Source organism: Lolium perenne, chromosome 2, assembly GCF_019359855.2.
Source record: "Lolium perenne isolate Kyuss_39 chromosome 2, Kyuss_2.0, whole genome shotgun sequence".
NCBI classification, from domain to species: domain Eukaryota; kingdom Viridiplantae; phylum Streptophyta; class Magnoliopsida; order Poales; family Poaceae; genus Lolium; species Lolium perenne.
This window is the reverse complement of record NC_067245.2, coordinates 246,014,255-246,027,826: the sequence shown is the minus strand read 5'-3', so window position 1 is coordinate 246,027,826 and position 13,572 is coordinate 246,014,255.

The window sequence follows — 13,572 nt, the reverse complement described above, 5'->3', positions numbered from 1 at the left end:
GCCATGATAGAAGCTAACTTCGAAGAGTACATGGCAGAAGAAAAAGCACAAGCTTTGCAGAAGAAGAAGAACAAGAAAGAGGGCAAAAGGAAGGTAGACACCGGTAATATCCCTGGTAGGGTTACCCGGAGTAAGGTGGTGGCCCCGGCGAGTCACACCAGGAGCAAGAGAAAGATTTTATTCTGAACAACTAATTTGAATTTGTATGAACAATTTGTATTGGGGTTCCCTTTGTATTGGGGTTCCCTTTGTATTGAGGATGCCTTTGTGTTGAACAATTTGTATTGGGGTTCCCCTTGTGTTGGGGATGCCTTTGTGTTGAACAATTTGAATTTGTATGAACAATTTGAATTTGCATGAACAATTTGTATGCCACATTTAAGCCACATTTATCATTTTCTCTAGGGTTTAGGGTTTTAGGGTTTAGGGTTTTAGGGTTCAATTCAAAATAATTCAAAACATGGTGGAACCTTCCCATGGAGCCTTGTTATGTTACCTACAACCTAGAGAAATAATAATGGAAAAGGAAATATAGAGATATGAAGTTTTTATGCCAAAAGCTTCAAAACCACTTCCTAGTCCATGAGCTACTAGATATGAAGATGCAGGGCTTTCTGCTCAATACACCTCCCAAATACCCACTATGCTTACAAACTTTGTCCAAATGAGCCCAAATTCGTCACACTTGTGTATCTTTGAGTTGCAAACAATATCTAGTCGGCCAAAATGTAATATATTGTTCAAATAACACAATTTTACAATTTTTATGCCAAAAGCTTCAATTTCCCTTAGTCCCTTTATTATTTGGGTGCCCCTATTTTACTTAGTGTTACTCAGTTTTCCCCCTCCGGGCCCACTTGTTTTACTCAGTCCTACTCAGTTTTGCCCTTCCGATAAACATTTCCTCACATTTCCCCCTCTTAGTTCTACTCAGTTTTCCTAACTTGTACTCACTGGCTGATCTCTGATTGGTCGAGATGTATGTCACACGGATCTTGGTTGGTTGAAAGCTCAACGAACGCTTGCACCGTTCGATCATTTATGATCGGACGGCACTGTATCTCTCTCTACCACGATGGACGCATACGGAGACAAGAGCAGAGCACATACCTACCAACCCTGGCAGTCGCATATTCCAGTCGCATCCTCCTCTCTCGTATTTCCTCTCTTACTACGGCGGTCGCGGCGGCGCGGATCTAACCGTGCGGCGGCGTGCGGCGGCGCGGATCTAACCGTGCTTGCGGTGGCGTGCGGCGGTGCGGATCTAACCGTGCGTGCGGCGGCGTGCGGCGGTGCGGATCTAACCGTGCGTGCGGCGGCGTGCGGCGGCGCGGATCTAACCGTGCGTGCGCCGTGGATCTAAGAGTGCCGGTGAGGATCTAACCGTCAGAAATAGTTGAAATGTCTCTCTCTGTCTCACTTTCGATTCTATTCTCAGATCTGTTGAATGATGAAGAACACCAAGACGGCGGCCGTGCCGACAGTGGTCATCGATGCCACGAACATTGAAGCCATCGCCTACAACATCGCTTCGACGGCGCAGACCCAGCCTTCAATGTCGGAGCCTGTTGATGTCTCACTTCCGGTGCCGAGAGTGCGAATCGATGCCAAGACGATTGAAGCCATCGTCTACAACCACGCTGCAAAGCCGCCGATCCAGCCCTCCGCAGATCCGTCGCTGATGAAGTACACCAAGATAGCGGTGGTTCCGACACTGGTCATCGATGCCACGAACATTGAAGCCATCGCCGATAACATCGCTTCAACGTTTGATGGCGCAGATGACCACCCCTCAGCCGCCCGTCGTCCCGGCCTTTCTTGCCCATCGCTGCGCGGCCGTGTTCGACGCCGCAAATTGGGATAAATTATGATAAATTTGTATTTTTCAATTTCCAATTGGGATAAAATTGTTCGAACTACTACCTCCGTCTCAAAAAAAGCTTCTCCACGTTCTTGATGTGTCCATGTACATCCGTATGTATGATTTGAATTCTATCCCAACTTGATTGGGAAGATATTGATATGTATTTGATCCGGAGGCTGGTACATGCTTTCACTTTTGGGATCCCTTCACTTTTATAAAATGTTCATGCATGCTAAAATTATCGTGCGCATTACTTAGCACAAGTAGGAAATTGTACACCAAAATACAGTGCTTAGAGCCACAACAAAATACAGTGGTTAGAGCCATCTACTGAATAACAATTCTATACTAAATCGTCTACCAGAACCACATAACTGCTAGGACAGGGATGACACCTAATAAAACTGCACAGATGAATCTACTTTTCTCCTCTCCCATCACTTTAAGTTCATGTTCTAGATTTTCTACCACTTGATCAAATACGGCAAGATCTGTCTCAACTCTCAACTTCTCCTTGCGAATAAGCTCTGAATTCTTCTTTTCTTCCTCCACAATATGCTTCAGCTCGAATATCATCAGGTTTTTACGGGCCAATTCATCACCTAAATTGGCCACCTTCTCCTCCAAATCCATCCTCTGGCTACACCACTGGGTTGATTCATCTTGGTATGCAATGTACCATGGATCATCGGCTTGCCTGGCTAACTGTAACAATAATGGAAAAAAGAACAACTGAAATCACCCCAATAGGCCATGGTGGAACTTCAAATTCAACGGTAGTACAGAGAGCTGAAGCTAGATACCTGCACTTCCGACGAGGTAGGAGAAGTAGAACGTGGCCACGACATGATCGAATCCCCACCCTCGCCGGTGTACCCGCTACGACCAGACATTGAGGACTATTTCGTACCTGCAAACTCCAATAAATTACGGGAACCGAATCGATTAGGGGGCGGGGGAGGCAGAAGCGGAGGTCTTACCAAGCTATACCAATTGGTGCGCGGAACAAATCCCGGTCGTCGTGGGCGGCGGATCTGCTTGCGGCGGACTTTCCTGCGGTGGGTACAATGCGTGCGGACAAAACAAGTGCTGGAGCCGTGGTTGACGTGCAGCGCCGCAGTTCGTCCGACGCCGCCGGGGGACAGAGCCGGCGGCGCGACGAGGCGCCGGTGATGGCTGCTCCGTCCGACTGTGGGGAACGAGCTGCCAGCGGTTCTCCGGTCTAGCTTAAGAATAATTAATTAGCGAACTTGTTGCTTCTCTCTATGATATTCTCTAAAGACATATATCAGAGCGGCAATATGTGAGTTTTCCTGAAAAATAGACGACCCACTGGTCATTGGCTGCGCAGGCCCCACAGAGCGGCAATATATGATTTTTTCGCTCTAAATAAATAGACGATCCCACTGGTCATTGGCCGCGGCAGCCACACAGAGCGGCAATATGTGTCTTTTCCTGAAAAATAGACGACCCCACTGGTCATTGGCTGTGGAGGCCCCACAGAGCGGCAATATATGATTTTCTCTAAATAAATAGACGACCCCACTGGTCATTGGCTGCGGCAGCCCCACAGAGCGGCAATATATGTCTTTTCCTGAAAAATAGACGACCCCACTGGTCATTGGCTGCGGAGGCCCCACAGAGCGGCAATATATGAATTTCTCTAAATAAATAGACGACCCCACTGGTCATTGGCTGCGGCAGCCCCACAGAGCGGCAATATATGTCTTTTCCTGAAAAATATACGACCCCACTGGTCATTGGCTGCGGCAGCCCTCTAGAGCGGCCCCATTTGTCATTGGCAGCACCGCGTATAAAATCATGAAATAAAACGGCCCACACGTCAGCGATAGATGGATGGCTGCTCCGACGTGTCTCATGACCCTACCCGTCAGCACGAGACGGTCAGGGAGGAGCTGCCCCTGTGCGGCCCCACCCGGTCAGACTAACGGTCAAGGCCTCTGAACTGACGGCTACCGGCCGTTCCAGCACTTGTGCGTGTTTTAAACTAGAGGAGGGGAAAACTGAGGAAAAACTAAGAGACTGGGGAAAACTGAGTACAACTAACGAACCAGGGGCACAAAAATAGAAATCCCTTTATTTATCTGCTATATCAAAACCTCCTGAAAACTTGTCTGTGAGCAGTTACAGTGAATCCTTCATCGAAACTGCTTGTCAACACCTTCTGCTCCTCGTTGGGTTCGACACTCTTATTTATCGAAAGTACTACGATACACCCCCTATACTTGTGGGTCATCACTCCACCGCCGTCGCAGACAAGATCTGGGGGACAGAAATATCTGTTCCGACATGCTGCCGGGATGGGGAATTTCCCCCGGAGCCATCTCCATCGAATCCACCGCCATCTTCATCACCATTGCTGACACCCGTGATGAGGATTGAGTAGTTTTCCCCTGAGGCTGAGGGCTTTACCGGTAGCTATGTGGTCTATCTGTCTCTCCATGTATGATCTTTACGTGATCATGAGCTTTGTAATGTACTTGAATATGTAGATGTTATTCTTCAACTATTTTGCTACTCAAGTGGTTTTATTATGTGATCTTCGGGGACATGTTGTCCAACAGTGTGAAGGTGACAGTGTGCACACCGTGTTTGTTTCTTAAGCTTAATTTACAGAAATACTTATGAATTGTGGTGTCTAGTTAGTACCATCTTTGTATGCTCAAAGTGACAACATGAGGTGTCCATAGATTGGGAATGCGAACTTTGAGAAATGCTTATGCAGACCTATACAGTGAATTTCTGTTTATTATCAAACCGAAGAGTGGTTCATAGTAGCATAGTGAAGTGATAATATCTATGTACTCAATTATGCTATCATTGTTAAGAGTGTCCACTAGTGAAAGTATGATTCCTAGGCCTTGTTTCCAAGCATTAAAACACCATTTACAACTAGTTCTGCTACATGTTTGCTTTCTGCCATTTTTGTTTCAGATTGCAATTACTACTTATAAATTATAATTATCCATATTACTTGTATTTCACTATCTTTTCGCCGAACAAGTGTACCTATACACCTGACAAGTGTATTGGGTGTGTTGTCGACACAAGAGACTTATTGTATCGTAATTGCAAGGTTGTTTGAGAGGGATGTGTTTGACCTCTACCTCCCTGAATTCGATAAGCGTTGAGTGATCCACTTAAGGGAAACTTACTGGTGTTGTACAAACCTCTGCACTTGGAGGCCCAACACTGTCTATAAGAATAGAAGTGTGTGTAGGCATCAAGCTCTTTTCTGGCGCCACTGCCGGGGAGGTAAGGTAAAAGGTACTCACATCCTCTGACTTCTAAGTCTTTTAGTTGTTGATGAGTGCTCGAAGTTATTTCCTTTATATTCTTCAATTATATCTTTTTGTTTCTTGTTTTTATTTTCACTAGTTAGGCTTAATGAAAAATAACAACAAAAATTAGAGAGCTTTACAGTATTTATCTTGAGTTAGGACATGAGGTGTTTGAAGAGAAAATTAAAAATCCTATGGAACTTTACTTGCATGCTAGTAGCAATGTTATTAGTATGAATATTTGAACACCATTGTTGCTAATGTTATGGAAAAGTCTAAGCTTGGGGAAGCTAGTTTTTATTAAAATGATATTTTTAGTTCCCCAACTTTAGAGGAGGAAATTTGCTATGATGATACTATGCTTCCAATATATGATGATTACAATGATGATTATGTTATTGTCAGTCCACCTACTATTGAGGAGAAAGTTAATTATGATTACAATATGCCTCCTATATTTGATGATTATGGTGATGAGAATAATAATGATAGCTATTTTGTTGAATTTACTCCCACTATAATTAAGAAGAATGGCTATGCTTATGTGGGGAGTAATAATTATTTTATTCATGTGGCTCATGATAAGAATGTTTTATGTGATATTTATATTGTTGAGTTTGTTCATTATTCTAGTGAAAATTATTATGAGAGAGGAAAATATGGTTGTTGGAATTTTTGTGTTAGTAAAACACCTCTCTATATGTTGAAAGTTTTGAAGTTGCTCTTGTTTTATCTTCCTATGCTTATCACTTTGTTCTTTGTGGATTTATTTGTGTACAAGATTCTTATGAATAGGAAGTTGGTTAGACTTAAATTTGTTTTATATTTTCTTCTTGATGTTCTCTTTTACCTCAATTCATATTTCTTATGTGAGCATCTTTTCAAATTACTGAGCCTATCTGAAAGGCGTTAAAAGAAAAGCACTCTTGGGAGATAACCCATGTTTTATTTCTGTAATTTTTCTTTTGTTGAGTCTTGGAAGTTATTACCTCTTTAATAACTTCTCCTTATTATTTTTATTTTTTTTATGCGAAAAATAGCCTCTAATAGGAATAAGGTAAGATTTGGGGAAGTTGTTGTCCTGAAAACAGATTTTGTGCTGTCACCATAAAAATTCGTATTAACAGCCAGAGCGGAATTTTGAGCTACCAATTTTTTTGCATATGTCCCAGGTTATTATCTAACTTTCGTTCGTTGTACACTTTTCAATATGAGCAACGGAAGATTTTCGAAAAAAATCGATCTTTACCTATTGTTCCATTTTGACAGATTTCTGCTACTATTTGCATTTGCCTCTTAATCTCTTTCCTTTTGAGTTATTTTGAGAGAAAGAGCTGTTTGAAGAAGTTGCTACAGTATCTAATATTTTAATGGATGTTTGATATATGATAGAACTGAACCCAAGCGGATTTGTTATTTTGATTGTACTAATACTGCTAATAAGAATTGTTTGAAGTTTTATATGAAGGAAGGTTTCAAGTGTAGGGAGAAAAGAATGATGTAATGAGATGAAGAATGGACAAAATATCAAGCTTGGGGATGCCCCTGCATCCCAAGAAATATTCAAGAGGTACACGCGACAAAGCTGGCATCCCCTCTTTATCAACAAAGCAACAGGTCATCTCTCTATGCGCTATATTTTATTGCTTCATACGCTATGTGTTGTTCTTGGAGCGTCTTTATTTTTTTCTTTGTTTTGTTTTATTTGCTGTATCATATGGTTGGATTTCAGCATATTTGTTTTGGACAAAACACGCTCCTTTTTAATTGCATAGAATGCTCTAGTTTTCGCTCTTATTGTTCTGCGAATGTTCTAGTTTTCTAATACTGCGTTTAGCTCTTGGTTTTCGATTCTAATTTTATTCAGAGCTCGTTAGTATTCTTTATTTATGTATGATTTGCTCTCTGGTCCATATTGATTTTCATCTCTGAGAGTTATTTCAAATAATTTGATTATTGTTGGAGACGAGTAAAATGTTTCATGCTTATAGTGATGCAAAAGTAAGCTTATCTAGAGTCTAGATAGTGACATAGACTTTGGCATGTCATGTTAGATGTTATTCTTGTCATATGCTTAGTATTTATTGTTGTAGCATGACTTGTCTCAAATAGCCGAGAGTGCATAATGTGTTATTGAAAAAATCATGTGTTGTTTCCATCATAAAAGCATAATATTGTGGTATTCTCCTATGATGCTTTATTGGGTTGACTTGGCACATGCTTATACCATGTTATGACTATTACCAGTCAACTAAAGCCTCTATGATCATTTAGTTTTTGACTTGTAATATCACTTTATGCTTTGATTGATAATGTTTTGTCGCTATGCATGATTATGGCCATTATTGCTCTCTTACTTGGTCGCTCCCAGTCTTTTGCTAGCGTTTGCCTGTACTGAGTATGAGATCTACTCGTGCATCCAACTACCAAAAACCAAAGTTTTCCAATTGTGTCCACCATATCTACCTACTAGCATTATTGCTATTCCAAGTAAATTCATCATGCTTTTATTTATCTTCCAAATTAAATTTTGGCATGAGAAAATTAGTCAGTAAAGCTCTCACGAACTTGATGGCACATTTACTTTCTTGCACTTAATAAACTTGGTCATTATGACTATCTTATGAAGTTTATATGTTTGTAAATTGCGAGTTGGGTGTTAGCATAACCATGCTTTCATGGGGAACGCTTTCAACATTGCACTTATTCATGATTTAGTTGATGTCATGTTCTTATGCTTATGGATGCCTAGCGGTGCAAAATAAAATAGAAACTTGTAAGTCCATGAAGTTTTTATACGAGTTAGAGATACGCCTGGGCCGCTAATATAAGCCATGCATATAGCTCATATTTGCCAAGCATATAACTCATATTTTCCATCACATAAACTTTAACCATTCAAGATGCTTATTATAGGGTCAATGAGAGCTCAAAGCTAATGAGTACCATACTTTTTGGAAGGTTTATAAAACTTGTTTATCTTGCTTACTCTGCGCAGGGTCTTTTTTTTACTTTTATGTTGAGTCTTCATCTTCTTACTTTATGCACCAATTAAGAGAGCATAGTTGTCATTCTTAGTATAATGTGCATAGTCCTAAAATTTATTATTAATTGCTTCATGATTATGCTATTGCTTGTTCTTAAATTACTTGTATCTAGTCACCCTTTGAGCTTAGAAGGTGTCCTAGCATTTATGTTTTGCTACTTCATAAAGGACAAGCTGAGTACCACTTTGCTATGTTTTCTCTATGCTCATAAACAAACAGTTGCTTTTAATACACAATTATTCATGATCCTTTGTTTGAGTTACTTCTCAGGTTATAATATATTTGCTAAGTTATATTATTAGAATTATATTTATCATGCCTATGTTTAGATACTTTGATCCCAGCTTACAATGCTTTGCAATGCTTGATCAAGATTGTGTTGGCTTGATGTCACCTCAAAAGTTATTTTATTATCACTTACCTACTCGATGACGAGCAGGAGTTAAGATTGGGGATGCTTGATACGTCTCAAACGTATCTAATTTTTTTGATGATCCATGCTTGTTTTACACCAATTTATATATGTTTTCCTCATACTTCGTTGCACTTTTGTACATTTTCCGGCACTAACCTATTAACAAGATGCCCTAGTGCCAGTTGCATGTTTTCTGCTGTTTTGTATTGCAGAAAAGTTGTACATGAAATATTCTCGAAATTGGACGAAACAAAAGCCGAAGTCAATATTTTTCCTTAACGAAGACAGAGTCCAGAGGGAAGTCGAAGAAGTGGCGCAGGGCGGCCAGACCACACCTAGGCGCGGCCTGGCCTTGGCCCGTGCCTAGGGGTGGTGTTGGGCCCCCTGGCTTCCACCGACCTTGCCCTTCCGCCTATAAATGACTCCCGACGCGTGAACCCTAAATCAACCAGCCTCCGCCCACGAAAAGTTTCGTAGCTCCGCCGCCGTCGCAGACAAGATTCGGGGGACAGAAGTCTCTGTTTCGGCACGCTGCCGGGACGGGGAATTGCCCCCGGAGCCATCTCCATCGACTACACCGCCATTTTCATCACCATTGCTGACTCCCGTGATGAGGAGTGAGTAGTTCTCCCCCGAGGCAGAGGGCTTTATCGGTAGCTATGTGGTCTATCTATCTCTCCATGTATGATCTTTATGTGATCATGAGCTTTGTAATCTAGTTGAATAAGTAGATGCTATTCTTCAACTATGTGCTACTCAAGTGGTTTTATTATGTGATCTCTGAGGACACCTTGTCCAACGGTGTGAAGGTGATAGTATGCACACTGTATTTGTATCTTAAGCATAATTTACAAAAATACTTATGAACTGTGGTGTTTAATTAGTACCATCTTTGTATGCTCAAAGTGACAGCATGGGGTGTCCATAGATTGGGAATGCAAACTTTAAGGAATGCTTATGCAGACCTACACAGTGAATTTGTGGTTATTATCAAACCGGAGAGTGGTTCAGAGTAGCATAGTGAAGTGATAATATCTATGTATTAAATTATGGTATCATTGTTGAGAGTGTCCACTAGTGGAAGTATGATCCCTAGGCCTTGTTTCCTAGCATTGAAACACCATTTACAACTAGTTCTGCACATGTTTGCTTGCTGCCATTTTTATTTCAGATTGCAATTACTACTTATAATCATCCATATTACTTGTATTCCACTATCTCTTCGCCGAACTAGTGCACCTATACACCTGACAAGTGTATTGGGTGTGTTGGGGACACACGAGACTTCTTGTATCGTAATTGCAGGGTTGCTTGAGAGGGATATCTTTGACCTCAACCTCCTTGAGTTCCATAAACCTTGGGTGATCCACTTAAGGAAAACTTGTTGCTGTTCTACAAACCTCTGCACTTGGAGGCCCAACACTGTCTACAAGAATTGAAGCGTGCGTAGACATGACAGCTCACAAGATCTAAACATGAAACATAAATTGGAGAAGACAACCATCTAGCTACTGCTATGGACCCGTAGTCCAGAGATGAAGTACTCACGCATCAGTTCGGAGGAAGGCATGGCGATGTAGAGGCCTCTGGTGAGGATCTCACTCTCCGGCAGGGTGCCGGGAAGAGCTTCAGAACCCTCCCGAGCTAGGGTCGGTGATGGTAGCCTCGATGGAACTTTTCGTGGATGGAGGCTCGGGTATTTAGGTTTTTCCTAATCAGATTAACAAATAGGAGGAAGGGCGAGGTCGGTGGGTGATACGTCTCAAACGTATCTATAATTTCTTATGTTCCATGCTACTTTTATGATGATACTCACATGTTCTATACACACTTTATGTCATTATTATGCATTTTCCGGCACTAACCTATTGACGAGATGCCGAAGAGCCAGTTGCTGTTTTCTGCTGTTTTTGGTTTCAGAAATCCTACAAAGGAAATATTCTCGGAATTGGACGAAATCAACGCCCATGGTCTTATTTTTCCACGAAGCTTCCAGAAGACCGAAGGGGATACGAAGTGGGGCGACGAGGCGCCGACACCATAGGGCCGCGCGGCCTGGGTGGGGCCCGCGCCGCCCTATGGTGTGGGTCCCTTGTGCCGCCTCCAACCCTACCCTTCCGCCTACTTAAAGCCTTCGTCACGAAACCCCCTGTACCGAGAGCCACGATACGAAAAACCTTCCAGAGACGCAGCCGCCGCCAATCCCATCTCGGGGGATTCAGGAGATCGCCTCCGGCACCCTACCGGAGAGGGGAATCATCTCGCGGAGGACTCTTCATCGCCATGATCGCCTCCGGATTGATGTGTGAGTAGTTCACCCCTGGACTATGGGTCCATAGCAGTAGCTAGATGGTTGTCTTCTCCTCATTGTGCTATCATGTTAGATCTTGTGAGCTGCCTATCATGATCAAGATCATCTATTTGTAATGCTACATGTTGTGTTTGTTGGCATCCGATGAATATGGAATACTATGTCAAGTTGATTATCAATCTATCATATGTGTTGTTTATGTTCTTGCATGCTCTCCGTTGCTAGTAGAGGCTCTGGCCAAGTTGATACTTGTAACTCCAAGAGGGAGTATTTATGCTCGATAGTGGGTTCATGCCTCCATTGAATCTGGGACAGTGACAGAAAGTTCTAAGGTTGTGGATGTGCTGTTGCCACTAGGGATAAAACATCAATGCTTTGTCTAAGGATATTTATGTTGATTACATTACGCACCATACTTAATGCAATTGTCTGTTGTTTGCAACTTAATACTGGAAGGGGTGCGGATGCTAACCCGAAGGTGGACTTTTTAGGCATAGATGCATGCTGGATAGCGGTCTATGTACTTTGTCGTAATGCCCTGATTAAATCTCATAGTAGTCATCGTGATATGTATGTGCATTGTTATGCCCTCTCTATTTGTCAATTGCCCAACTGTAATTTGTTCACCCAACATGCTATTTATGGGAGAGACACCACTAGTGAACTGTGGACCCCGGTCCATTCTTTTACATCTGAAATACAATCTACTGCAATACTTGTTCTTTACTGTTCTTCGCAAACAAACATTATTTTCCACACCATACGGTTAATCCTTTGTTTACAGCAAGCCGGTGAGATTGACAACCTCACTGTTTCGTTGGGTCAAAGTACTTTGATTGTGTTGTGCAGGTTCCACGTTGGCGCCGGAATCCCTGGTGTTGCGCCGCACTACACTCCGTCACCAACAACCTTCACGTGTTCCTTGACTCCTACTGGTTTGATAACCTTGGTTTCATACTGAGGGAAAACTTTCTGCTGTACGCATCACACCTTCCTCTTGGGGTTCCCAACGGACGTGTGTCAACTGCACGCATCAAGGATTTTTTCTGGCGCCGTTGCCGGGGAGATCAAGACACGCTGCAAGGGGAGTCTCCCACATCCAATCTCTTTACTTTGTTTTTGTCTTGCTTTACTTTACTTTATTTACTGCTTTGTTTGTTCTCTATATCAAAAATACAAAAAAATAGTTACTAGTTTTACTTTATTTACTGTCTTGTTTGCGTTCTCTATATTAAAAACACAAAAAAATTAGTTACTTGCATTTACTTTATTTAGTTTGCTTTAGTTGTTACTGCTAAAAATGAGTAATCCTGAAGTTGAAGTTCGTTCGTTTAAGCAACAAGGTGGAGAAAGTTTTAAATATGCTTGGTATAGAATTAGTGATGCTCATCATAGGTGCACTAAGAAACACTCCACTATTATCCTACTTAGGAACTTTTATGTTGGTATATCTAGCTGGAATAGGTATGTTCTTGATACTCTTTCGGGGGATAATTTCCTAGGTACTCCTGCTTTAGAAGCTAGTTGCATCATTGAGAGCCTAGTTGGAATACCACCTATTAATGAAACTAAAATTGAAATCTCTCTTGAGGATGTCATGAAAAAGTTGGAGGCCATAGAGAAAAATCTTCCAAGTGTAGAGACTAAATTGGGTATATTACTTAATAACACTGATAAACTTGATAAAACTCTAAGTGGAATCAATGAGAGAATTGCCGTGTTAGAAACTTGTGCTGCTCATGATAATCGAACCCATAGGATTAGTGAACTTGAAGAAGCTATGGGAACCTTGGGTTCAACTTTTTCCTCTCTTAAGTTTAAGGAGAAAGCTTATGTGGGTAAGGAGCAAAAGTTCATGTCTCTAAGGTGCCTAAGCCAAAAAACTATTATAAGCCTAAAATTGACGAAGCCCTTAGTACCACTATAGATAATGGAGCATCTAAGATACCTAATGTGACAAATTGTGAAAATTATGATGTCAATGCTTCATCTCTTGATGTTACTTGATTCACACTTTCTGCGCCTAGCTGAAAGGCGTTAAAGAAAAGCGCTTATGGGAGACAACCCATTATTTTACTACAGCACTTTTGTTTTATATTTGAGTCTTGGAAGTTGTTACTACTGTAGCAACCTCTCCTTATCTTTATTTTATTGCATTGTTGTGCCAAGTAAAGTCTTTGATAGTAATGTTGATACTAGATTTGGATTACTGCGCAGAAACAGATTTCTTGCTGTCACGAAATTTAGCAGCCCCGTCTGTAGGTAACTCAGAAAATTCTGCCAATTTATGTGCGTGATCCTCAGATATGTACGCAACTTTCATTAAATTTGAGCTTTTTCATCTGAGCAAGTGAAGTGCCCCAGAAAAATTCGTCTTTACGGACTGTTCTGTTTTGACAGATTCTGCCTTTTATTTCGCATTGCCTGTTTTACTATGCTTGATGGATTTCTTTGTTCCATTAACTTTCAGTAGCTTTGTGCAATATCCAGAAGTGTTAATAATGATTATGTCACCTCTGAATATATGAATTTTAAATTATGCACTAACCCTCTAATGAGTTTGTTTCGAGTTTGGTGTGGAGGAAGTTTTCAAGGGTCAAGAGAGGAGGATGATACAATATGATCAAGAAGAG